This window comes from Sorex araneus, chromosome 1 (genome assembly GCF_027595985.1).
Source record: "Sorex araneus isolate mSorAra2 chromosome 1, mSorAra2.pri, whole genome shotgun sequence".
Classification (NCBI taxonomy): domain Eukaryota; kingdom Metazoa; phylum Chordata; class Mammalia; order Eulipotyphla; family Soricidae; genus Sorex; species Sorex araneus.
This window is the reverse complement of record NC_073302.1, coordinates 119,809,631-119,821,847: the sequence shown is the minus strand read 5'-3', so window position 1 is coordinate 119,821,847 and position 12,217 is coordinate 119,809,631. Positions and strand designations below refer to the sequence as shown.

The window sequence follows — 12,217 nt, the reverse complement described above, 5'->3', positions numbered from 1 at the left end:
ACGCACAGCGGCCAAGCGACCTACTTTCTTGCTCTTGGCGATTATGCAGCGCTCACGGGGCTTTCTTCTTCTGGAGCCCAGCGAGCATCTTCGAGACACGTTTTTCTTCTTTCCCCGAAAGGAGCCGAGAAGAGCCCCCCCCCCCCCCCACCCACAGCCTGACTGCGGTGCCCGAGTCTGGGCAAGATCACCCATGAGGACACAATGCATCATACAAAAGACGTGCTCAGAAGCCAGAGTGACGGTCCAGCAGGAAGGGCATTGGCCTTGCACGCGGCCGACCCGGGTTCGATTCCCAGCATCCCATATGGTCCCCTGAAGAAATTCCTGAGTGCAGAGCCAGGAGTAACCTTCCTCCGCACCAAGACTTCCCGGGAGGGCTTTGAAGAGACTGACCTCTGCACAGAAGGGCGAGTCCCACCTCTGCCCCCTTCCCTCCCTTCTCCCCCTACTCGCCACGAAGCCGTTGCCTTTACACCAACAAGAATCAGGGTGTGGGGCCAGAGAGAGCACTCAATGGGCCGAGCACATACACTAGCCTGTGGGAATCCTAGATTCGACACCCCCAGCAATGCCAGTAGTGCTTCCTGAGCACTTGAACCAGGAGTAGCCCCCAAGCACTGCCTGCTGTGGCCCCTGGACCCGAACCCAAACCTACCGACAAATCCAATGGTTGATGAACGATGATTCTAAAGCTCCTCACCACCGCCTGCGTCCCGAGACGGGGGACTCTGGCCCAAGCCTGAGTCCTCCTGGCCCGGCCGGGCCCGACCCACTCTCACACGCCCCAAACTCTGCATTTTGCATTAAAAATTAATCGATTTCTTCCGACTCCTCGGTGAGCCCAAACACAACAAGGTTTTTCCAAGTATCCGGAGGAATGATTTAAAAATAAAAGCCCAGCACCCAGGTGGGGTGGAAACCTGACTCGCTTCATCAAAATTAAGTTGGTATTGATCCCCCTTCCGCTCTGGATTCCTACTTTGGCGGCTGCTGTCCTTTGCTGTCCTTTTCTGACATCAAAACTCCCACTCCAAAGTCGGAGAAGATTTGCACAGTAACGTTAGAAATGTCACTGCAGGCTCAAACTTTGGCCCCCGGGTTCTGAGCCAGAGCTTCCCTTGTATCTTCATGGGGGTGAAATATTTACCAGACATAGCGTTCTAAACAGAAGCAGAGGGGCTGGAGCAATAGCACAGCAGGTAGGGCGTTTGCCTTGCACGCGGCCAAGCTGGGTTCAATTCCCAGCATCCCATATGGTCCCCTGAGCACCGCCAGGGGCAATTCCTGAGTGCAGAGCCAGGAGTGAGCCCTGTGCATCATCAGGTGTGACCCAAAAAGCAAAAACAAACAAACAAACAAACAAACAAACAAAACAGAAGCAGAATCGCAGCCTGCAGAGACAGAACCTGGGGCTGCTTCGACGCAGGCAAACAGCTTCGTGCCATATCTGGGCTGGCTGGCTAGCGCTGACTCCAGCCCAAGGCACTGGGGTTTAAAGGGTCTGCAAATGCCGTACGTATGGCCAGGAGGAGCCGCCCCGGCTTCTCCAGCCCATGGCAGTATGACACACGTCTCCAGTTCTGAGCATGGAAACAGTTCCACCTCATCTGTTCATTTGCTCAGGAAGTAAGTACAGGAGCAGAGGCAGGGAGAGACAGAGCAGGGGCTAAGGTACAGGGTTAAAGTCTTTGCATGGAGCCAACCCCGGTTAGATCCATGGCACCACACCGGGGCTCTGAGCAACCCCTGGTCACTCCTGAGCACAAAGCCAGGAGCAGACACTGAGCACTGCCAGGTGTGGCCTTAACTCCTCCCCATCCCCCCCCCAAGAAAGCTTTTGCAATTGTTTGTTTGGGGGCCACACCCAGCGGTGCCCAGGGCTTACTTCTGGCTCTGCACTCAGGAATCATTTCTGAAGGGTCTGGGGAACTATATGGGGTGCCAGGGATCGAACCCGGGTCACTCCTGCAAGGGAAGCACCAGCTGCTATACTGCTCCCCTAATTGTGTTTTCTTTAAAAGTATGTGATGAAGCCTATTCTGGACATATCCCTTCCCGGTGAGTTTCTGTGTTGTTAAAACTTGTTTAACACGTTCATGCCGGCAGGGACCCCCAGTGACTCACACTCGGGTGTGACTTAATCAATGCAAACTGTAGCTTAATCAAACTGCAGTGCTGGCGTCAGCATATTAAAGCTTACGCCGGGGCTTTAGAAACTTACCTGCTGGGCCCAGAGCAATAGTACAGCTAGAAGGGCATCTGCTTCTCACACAGCCGACCCAGGTTTGACTCCTCAGCACCGAGGATGGTCCCCCAAGCACTAGCAGCAAATGATTCCTGAGTGCTTGAGCCAGGAGTAAGCTCTGAGCATCACTGGATGTGGCCTAAGGGGAAAAAAACAAAAACAAAAACTTATCTGACCATGGAACTAGCTAGCTCTTCCTTGGGTTTACTTATTACTGATTTTTCGATGGAGACATCTGATTTTCACCCCATGGGAGAGAGCAAAATGTTAGAGCCCACCTTGGGGCCGGAGTGATAGTACAGCGGGGAGGACGTTTGCCTTGCATGCGACCAACCTGGGTTCAATCCCCGGCATCCCATAGGGTCCCCCGAGCACCGCCAGCAGTTAATTCCTGAGTGCAGAGCCAGGAGTAACCCTGAGCATCGCTGGGTGTGACCCAAAAGACAAAAAAAAAAAATTTCAGAGCCCACCTAAACCTTGCCTTTCTTCCTCACTGTCCCTAGGTAGGGTCACTGCAAAGGTAACAGCTCAGTCTTTGTTGGTGACTCCTCCCAGGACACACGGCCTGTGTCGGTAAAGCAACAGGCACAGATCGGCATCCTGGGGCCGGCTCGGGGATAGCTACTTGCTGCTCAGCCTCACAGTTTCCTGATGTCCACTCCCCAGGAATGTCCACTGAGTCCAATGAGTGATGTCCACTCATCACCTCTCAAGCTGCTCTCTTCAGGGGAAAGGGTGGGCAGGAGGTCAGTGAGAGCAAGGAGGCCTCTAGCTTCTTCCTAAACGTTTCCACAGAACTATCTTCACACTCCTCCACTTAAGTCAATCACCAAGTTCTTTCCCAACTTAGAGTCTGGGGACCCAAGGCCAAAGGTCGAAGCTCGAAACTGGAGGGAAGTAGAAACTCCCGGGCAGGCGGCTGAGGGTCTGGGATAGGAAGAGCCGCTTCTACCGCCAGGACCTGGAGCTTTGCTCTCGGGGCGGGGGACTCGTCCCCATTAGCACGTCTGCTGAACCAGGGGCAGCCCACGGGGGCCTGGCCCTGAGCAGCATCTGGGAGAGAGAGAGAGCCACAGGGATGTCCTGCTCTCTGCTTGAGCCGCTGAAGAAATGGCGACTGTCTTGTCTGGGAAAAGACATGCACTGAAGGACACGTGGTGGAAAAGGCTGAGGAAACTCCAGATCCTGCGTTGTGAGAACCTATGGTGGGTGTGTTGATGTCTGAAAACCTTATTTGGTTGTTTTTTTGTTTTTTGGTTTTTGGCAGGGAACAGTGGAGGTTGGGCCACCCCTGGAGGTGCTCAGCGCTAACTCCTGACTTTGTGCTCAGGGATCACTTCTGAGGGCTCAAGGGACCCGCTGGGGTGTCAGTCACATGGAAGGCAAGTGCCTCGCCTGTCGTGCCATGGCTGGAGCTCCCAGTTTGTGAGGGATACTAGGGCTGGAGCGATAACACAGCATGTAGGGCGTTTGCCTGGCATGCAGCAAACCCAGGTTCGATTTCTCCGTCCTTCTCGGAGAGCCCAGCAAGCTACTGAGAGTATCCCGCCCGCAGAGCAGAGCCTGGCAAGCTACCCGTGGCGTATTCGATATGCCAAAAACAGTAACAACAAGTCTCACAATGGAGACGTTACTGGTGCCCGCTCGAGCAAATCGATGAGCAACGGGACAACAGTGCGACAGTGACAGTGCTACTAGATGAGGGTAGTGTTGTTGGGCCAGTGTTTCCGTGGGCGAAGAGTGAGGCCCAAGTTTCCCATGGTGCCGTCGGGCTGACATCACTCCCTCTGTCTGTGTCCTCCAAGTCTTGTGTGGCCAACTTCAGCTCTATGGAGCTGCATGTCATTGTCATTCATGGGAAGAATCTGCCATGGGGCAGCCGCTCTTCACACACTCGGGCAGAGCATGACCCAGGAGTGAATCTATTCCTGGACCACATGAACGCATCCACAGCCGCGCAATACTTCAAACCACACAACCTACCCATACTCCAAGAGTACCGCACCACATTTGATATGGGTCAAAGTAGGAGGCAACCAATTTTAGAGGGACATGTACATTTTTTTACATATATGTGTGTGTATATATATGTATGTGTATATATATATGTATATATATATATATATATATATATATATATATAAAGCACACAAGGCTCAACCTTGAATAACACGTTAGTGATCTCTAATAGAAGGGTTTAATGGCTCCTGGGTGAAATACAACAATCTCCACACTCTTTCCTCTAAGGATACTTTTTTGTAGCATTTTCAGCAGTTTTTCACAGCAAACAATAGAAAATACATTCTTTCGGTTCTGCTTTGGGGCAGGGATTGGGGTTTGGGATGGAAACACCTGAAACACGGTGGTAGGAAGGTGTAATGGTAGTGGGGTGGGTGTTTGAATATTAAATGCAATCAAATATTGTGAACTACTTTATAAAATAAAAAAAATTAAAAAACATTTTTAAAAAACCCAATCTGCCCTCGTGGTTCCTTCTCCCCCAAAGAGAAGGAGTATTGTTTTCTCTTTGTGATTGGCATGAACGTTGTTTTCTCTTTGTGATTGGCATGAGCATTGTTTTCTCTTTGTGATTGGCATGAGCGTTGTTTTCTCTTTGTGATTGGCAGACGCTGCCACTGAGGAGCGACCGGGTTTCTTTTTCTAGTCTGTTCTACACAGGAAACCACAGGGCCCAGAAGGGGACAACATGCAGCATTCTGGCAGGCTGGCCAGGAAGAACAGGGTGCTGACCACCGGTGGTCAGCGGCAGGCTGGGTTGGGAGGGCGGGCTCTGTGGTCAGGGGGTGCCCGTGCGTGCAGAGCGCACCCCAACACTCTCGTGACTGAGAGCCGCTCCCAAACCCCGCTCCCAAAACCACGCCGGAGGATGTTCCGGGAACATCTTGCTCTCACAAACGGAACAGACATGTCTGAGGTCTCTAACTCCCCCAGCACTTTAAAAAAGGAAGAAAGGGGGAAGGGGAAGAAAAAAAAAAAAGGCATCCCTAATTATCTGCTCTACTGAGCGCCACCTTGATTTCAAGTCGGATTATTCCCAGTTTGCTCCTCGCTGAGGGGAAATGCCAGGAAGGGGTGGGGGGTGGGGGGTGGGGCAGAGGAGGGGGCTGGGAAAGGCCCCCCGGAAGCGTCAGGTCAAGTTGAAACAGGTGAAGGGAATTCTTCTCGCGGGAAGGATGCCCCAAACAGAAGACGGGGCTAGCCCCCCAACGCAGCACTCCACTCAGAATCCCTCTCCCCGCCCCCACACTGATATTATTTCATGCTTCCGGACAATAAGCTTTGATTTATGGCCAGTGATTGCCCCCGCCAGCTGTTCTCCACCACCACCCTGACATGTGTCTCCCACTGCCGCGGAGGCACGACTGCTCAGAGCAGAGACCCCGGAAGGAGGGAAGGCCCGGTCCTTCCTACGTCGTGCCCAGTGCTTCCTTCCTTGGGGCTGGCTCCTGAGATTCGGCAAGGAGCGGCTGGGTCACGGGTGGCACGGCCCAGGTACGGGGACAAGGCCCGGCTTGGAAGCTGAGCTCGGGAAAGCGAACAGGGAGGGCCAAGGCTGAAGGGCCCGGGGCGGTCCAGCCCCTGGCTGGGGAACGAGTAGGCCGAGAATCGGTCACGGTCAAGCAAAGGTTGGGGAGCCCCCGGAACGTTCCTGCATTCTGTGGTGTTGGAGTGAAAGCATGCAAAAGGGCACCACCATGGGGTGAAAAAAACGGGCCGATTCCTCCAAGACGTTGGTCCTGGAACGACCACAGGAGCCTGCGTTTGCACTCACCGAGAAGGATTGAAAGCAGGTGTGTGGACAAGGCACAAAGGTCCTAGCCGAGGCGCTCGCAGCAGCCCCCGGGGGAGACCACCCATATGTTCACCCCCTGGCGAATGATGAGCAAAACACGGTATATCCACTCAGCAAAGCAGTCAGGCAGACAGGGAGTGGCCGCGAGGGACACGTGCTGTGTCCAGCCGAGCCTGGCTTGAGGCCTGCCCATTCCCTAGGGAACCAGGTCGAGCGTCCTCTTGGGCTTGGTAAACACAGGTTTTCACTAGCAGTACCGGAGTCCAGTGCAAGAGCAACCCAGCCTAAGGCCCCTCTCTCCCTCAGGAGCAACCAGCTTGGGGCTGGAGCCATAGCACAGCAGGGAGGGCATTTGCCTTGCACTTGGCCAACCCGGTTCGATTCCCAGCATCTCATATGGTCCACCAGGCACTGCCAGGAGTAATTCCTGAGTGAGTGCAGAGTCAAGAGTAATCCCTGAGATCTCCGGGTGTGACCCAAAAAGAAATAAAATAAAATAAAAAAAGAGCAACCGAGTGGCTGGAGTGATAGCACAGCAGGCAGGGCATGTGCCTTGCACGCGGCCGACCCGGGTTCGATTCCTAGCATCCCATATGGTCCCCTGAACACTGCCAGGAGTAATTCCTGAGTGCATGAGCCAGGAGTAACCCCTGTGCATCGCTGACCCAAAAAGAAAGAAAAAAAGAAAGAAAAGAGCAACCATCTTTCTACTGGCTCTGCTTCCTTCCGAGCCTTCTGGATCCTTCTCCCAGGCAGGAATGCCCTCTTCCATCCATCAATGCTGGAAGGTGCTGGAAGCATCTCCCATTCCCAAACCCCACATGCATTTCCTCACTCTCCATCATCCCCGAGAGAGACCACAGCCCCGACCTGGCCACCTGCACCTCAAGTCGAGAAGCGCACACTTCACGGTCTCCCAACCACCCCCTCCCTCTCACTTTCCGAGCCTCAAGGCAGGAACCACCCCGGGAGGCGGCTGGAGCTCAGGCTCGATCCCCGTGGGGTGACGGGCTCCATACAGGACGGAGCTCTTCATTTCAGAGCGTGACACTCCACGCCCGCCCCCAGGCCCCCTCCGAGCGCCCAGTGGGTGCACGCACAGCTGTGCCCGTGCACCCCTTTTAGAACCCACATGTGTCTCCGAGTGGGGTGCTCACAATCCACGCCGGTTCTGCAGCACCCGGTTCCTGCTGTTCCCTCCCAAGCGCCCAGAAATAACATGAATAGAAAGGCTGGGAGACGAAGGGGGGAGTGGGTGTGCACAGAGGGAGGCGGGGGCTCCCCCAGGCTGGTGCTGCTGAGACTTGCTTGCTCATGGGGTGAAAACTGGGGCAGCGCGAATGGCTGAGAGAGGGTGAGAACTAGCTGAACACAGAGGGGAGGTGGCGGAGGAAGGGGTGGGGAGCACTGTGAGCAGGACCAAGAACGCGCCGTGCCTGGGAACAGTGAACAGGGAGGAGGCGGGGAGCGGGGAGGCGGCTCAGGAACTTCAGGTTCTTCCCAGTTTCTCACTTGGCCGTTCCCTAAACTCATTGACACCGGCACAGCCACGAGCGTTTCTCGCCCTCTGGAAACCTCATCAGCGGGGCTGGGATCCGCCAGGAGCACTGCACTAATGGAGCAGGAACTCTGGGCAACAGTGACCACTGCTGTTGGTACAGCCCAGCCCAGGGGCCGTCCGAGGATGAGCACCAGCGGTCAATGTGGTAGCAACGTCCCCACGGGGCAGGGCGGCTTCCTGCTCAGACCTTGCTGACGTCCCTTCCCCTGCCTCCATCACCCAGGGTCTCCTTATTTTACGTGTCAACGCAGGTCATGAAAACGCCTACGGAGAATTTGCCACCGTGGCCCACCAGCCAGCCAGCCGAGAGAGCCCCCGAGAGCCGAACGTGCTCTCAACAGCCTGTGTCCCGTGACACCCTGACACGACTGACCCGACACAGACCCAATTCTCAGGCAGCTGCCGAGATGGCAGCTTCTTCCGCTACATCTGCTTGATTAACTGGACCGCTAGTCCCATGGGAGTGGGGGGGGCGGGGGAAGGAGATCGACTGACGCCAGCCCCCAGGGGACACTGTGTCTTATGCTTAGTCAGCCCCGCTTTATGGACGTGGGGGGAGGGGCTCCTCACATGCCCTGGCTCCCACCAGCCCCCCCCACAGAGGCCAGTGGCCTGGGCCGAAGCATGCAGCCGGGGAGGGGATGCAGCTGGCAGCGTCCTGACAGGCCCTGAGAGAAGAGGCAGAGAAGGGGACAGAAGGCTGCGTCCCCCTGCCTGCAGCAGCCGGGCTCCCAGTCAGAGCTGCGCGTGCAGCCCGGGGTCCCGCAGCCCCTCTGGGCTCTCCCCTTCTCGCCCTCACACGGCCGTCAGCCTCACCTCCTGGCCCATAACTGCCGTGGCTGAGGCCGGGCAGTGACCCACACACCCCAGAGCGTGTCCGCACAGACCCCGGGACTCCACGGGCCCCGGGAACAGGCCCTCCCTGGTGTGTGAGGGCCCCGTCCCCCCGCCCCCCTTTACTCCTCTTCCCTCCTCTAATGTAACCACACCAGGGGGGAGTGAGCCCTCAGCCTGGCCCACAGGGGTCGGGGTGTGGAACGCACCAGAAGTGACCCTCCCCCTGAGCGGGCAGGCAGCCTGGCCAGAGGGTGCAGACAGCCTTCAGGGAAATCCTGTTCTCTCAGGGCTCCGTCTCAAGGGACTCTCAAGTCAGTGGTGTACCTGGGGACCTTGAGCTCTGCGCAGGTATGTGCACACACGTGTTCAAACATGCACACAAATGATCACACATGAACACACGTGTGTGCACATGCATGAGCTCACATGTGCACACATTTGCTCAGACACACTCGCTGACACATGCACACCGTGGTCACAGGTACATACACACACACACACACACACACACACACACACACACATCCCAGAACACCTCTCCCCACACTGACACCCCGAGTCTACTTCTCTCCACTCTCTAACACACACACACACACACACACACATTCATACTCACACACACCAACCCACCTCCCCGCCCTTGGCATGCCCTGAATGGATTCTTCCTGTGCTGCTCTTCCCCCCAAGTGCCCCACGCCTGCACCACCAGGGCACTGCTGGGGACCACACCACACTAGTGACATGGGTGACATCCGAATTTTTTTTTTAATTGAATCACAATGAGATTCATAGTTAACAAAGTTGTTCTTGACTGGGCTTCAGTCATACAATGTTCCAACACCCATCCCTTCTCCAGCTCACAATTCCCACCTCCAATATCGTCAGTTTCTCCCCCTCCACCCCGACCCCCCAGCCTGCCTCTATGGCAGACACTTTTCTCTCTCTCTCTCTTCCTCTCCCTCTCCCCCTCCGCCCCTCCCCCTCCCCCTCCCTCCCTCTGCTCTTTGCAATACTGTTCCTGAATATCCACCATGACCTATATCCAGGTCCCTTCACCTCCTTTCAGTGCTCAGTTCTTGTCCAGAGGGATCATTTCCAACTCTCATTGTCACCGTCACAGTCGTCCCTTCTCTGTCCCAACTGCACCTCTCCCCACCCCGCCCACGTGTGGCAAGCTTCCAGCTGCTTTTGTTGAAGACTTTTGTTAAAAAAAAAAAAGTCTTTTTAAGAGAAGAGGAAGCTGTCCTTCAGAGCTAACACCTGCACCCTGAATCCTGATCCCCAGTGCTCGAGCCAGTGTGGACAGGTGTACGCAGCATGCCTCCTTCTGGGGGGGTGGGGGGCTCCCAAGCAGTGCCCCAGGGATCCGCAAAGGTGCCAGGGACTGCTTGGTCACCCCTGAGATAATCGGGGGTACCCCCGACCACACCCGGGGATACTTGAGGGGCCATGTAGTGTGAGGATTGAATCCAGGTCAGACACTGCACTGCACTCAAAGGCCTGCACTGTCTCCTGGTTCTAGTCCTTATTTTTTTTTTTTTTTGGGTCACACCCGGCGATGCTCAGGGGTTACTCTTGGCTCTGCACTCAGTTATTACTCCTGGCAGTACTTGGGGGACCATGTGGGATGCCGGGGATCGAACCCGGGTCGGCCGTGTGCAAGGCAAATGCCCTCCACCCCACCCCCGTGCTATCGCTCCAGGCCCCTGGTTGAGTTCTTTAGATAAGTCAATACCCAGTCTTTTATTTTCTGATCTCCCGAGGGATGCTTTGGGCACTGGACCCAGTGTGCGGGGACTGTTTCCGGTCTGTACCTGGGGGTCTCGGCCCAGCGGTGCTCAGGAAACCATCCATGTGCCGGGGGTCTAGGCCAGCGCAGCCCTTGCCCATGCCCACCCGGCCGAGCCCCGGCTCTCCGCTCAGGCAGCCCCCATCAGCCTGGCAGCTCCCGCCTCTGCTCCTTAGATGGTGCTCCTCTGCTTCCTAAGGCGGAGTCAGCAAACTGCATCGGGAAGGGGGGTGTGGGGGCCCCTCACTCACTGCTTCCATTATGCTCCTTCAGAGAAGGGCTACTCTGGGAGCACGAACCCTCCTACCTTCTCGGGGCTGAAGTGATAGCACAGTGGGTAGGGCGTTTGCCTTGCACATGGCCGACCCGGGTTCGATTCCTAGCATCCCATATGGTCCCCTGAGCACCGCCAGGAGTGATTCCTGAGTGCGTGAGCCAGGAGTAACCCCTGAGCATCGCCGGGTGTGACCCAAAAAGCAAAAAACAAACAAATAAACAAACAAGAACCTCTTCCCTTCTCTCAGTGGGGGGAGGGGGAGGGTTCCAAAGCAGAGTTCCGGGAGGTGGGGGGTTGAGGGGCTGCTCCAGGGGGCAACACTCGTCAGCCGGGCCTGATGGTTGAGGGCAAGGCCCGAGGGCTGTGCTGGGGACCAGTAAGGTCACTCATTGGCTGGTGCTCAGAGGGCCCTGAACTGCTTGGGACTGAACTCGGGGACTCACGGAGGCCGTTAAGTTCTGCTGACCAGCTGCCTTTTGGAAACAATATTAGAACCACATATGGGGGCGCGGGGGAGGGGTGGTGGTCAGAGAGGCAGTGCAGTGGTTAGGGCACTTGCTGTGCCCCCGACCAGCCTGACCTCTGCCAAGAGGGACCCCTGAGCGCAGAGCCAAGAGAGAGTCCTGAGCAGGGTGAGGGTGGCCTGACCTCTGCTTTCCGTCCCTCCCCCCTCAAAAAAAAAAAAACCTACCTAGTTTTGTTTGTTTGTTTTTCGCTGGGGGCGGTGGAGGGCTCGCCCAGCAGTGCTCTGGGGCTGCTCGCGGCTCAGGACTGAGGGCGGCTCTGGCAGTACTTGGGGATCCTGCAGGGCGGAAGCCGGCAGAGCCACGGGCAAAGCACAGGCTCCAGGACTTTGAGACATCTGCCTGGCGCCGTGTGTGTGTGTGTGTGTGTGTGTGTGTGTGTGTGTGTTTGAGGGCCGTGTGTGTATATGTGTGTTTGGGGGCCGTGTGTGTGTGGTGTGTATGTGTGTGTGTTTGGGGGCTGTGTGTGTTGTGTGTGGTATGTGTGTGTCTTTGGGGGCCACGTGTGTGTATATGTTTGGGGGCCGTGTGTGTATGGTGTGTTTATGTGTGTGTGTATGTGTGTGTGTGTGTTTGGGGCCCGTGTGTGTGTGTGTATGTGTTTGGGGGCCATAAATATGTGTGTCTGGGGGCTCAGTGTGTGTATATGAATTTGGGGGCCATGTGTGTGTGGTATGTGTGTATGTGTGTGTTTTGGGGGCCTGTGTGTGTTTGGGGGCCATAAGTGTGTGTGTGTGTGTGTGTGTGTTTGGGGGCCATGTGTGTGTGGTATGTGTGTATGTGTGTGTGTTTGGGGCCCGTGTGTGTTTGGGGGCCATAAGTGTGTGTGTGTGTGTGTGTGTGTGTGTATGTCTTTGGGGGTCGTGTGTGTATATGTATTTGGGGGCCATGAGTGTATGTGTGTGTGGTGTGTGTGTGTGTGTGTGTGTGTGTGTGTGTGTGTATGTATTTGGGGGCCGTGTGTGTATATGTGTTTGGGGGCTGTATGTGTGTGTGTGTGTGTGCGCGTGTGTGTGTGTGTGCGCGTGTGTGTGTGTGTTTGGGAACCACACCCGGCTGTGCTCAGGGCTTAGTCCTGGCTCTGAGTCAGGGCTTGCACCCGCGGCGGGGCTGAGGGGCACCGGGGCTGGCTGTGTGCGCGGCAAGAGCCTGCCCCCTGGGCCACTT

General features: G+C 56.0%; 1 protein-coding gene across 5 annotated transcripts in view; it reads right to left on the bottom strand.

Annotated features, from left to right (window-relative positions):
* Positions 1-12,217, bottom strand: part of PDZD2 (PDZ domain containing 2) — a 411,092-nt gene that overhangs the window by 291,495 nt on the left and 107,380 nt on the right. For 4 of the 5 annotated variants that reach the window (XM_055146291.1, XM_055146226.1, XM_055146408.1 and 1 more), the window contains one exon: positions 2,225-2,387. The exons of the other annotated variant lie outside the window; for it this stretch is intronic. The gene's annotated coding sequence lies outside the window, so the exon portion shown is untranslated. The remainder of the gene's footprint in view (positions 1-2,224; positions 2,388-12,217) is intronic. 5 annotated transcript variants of the gene reach the window in all.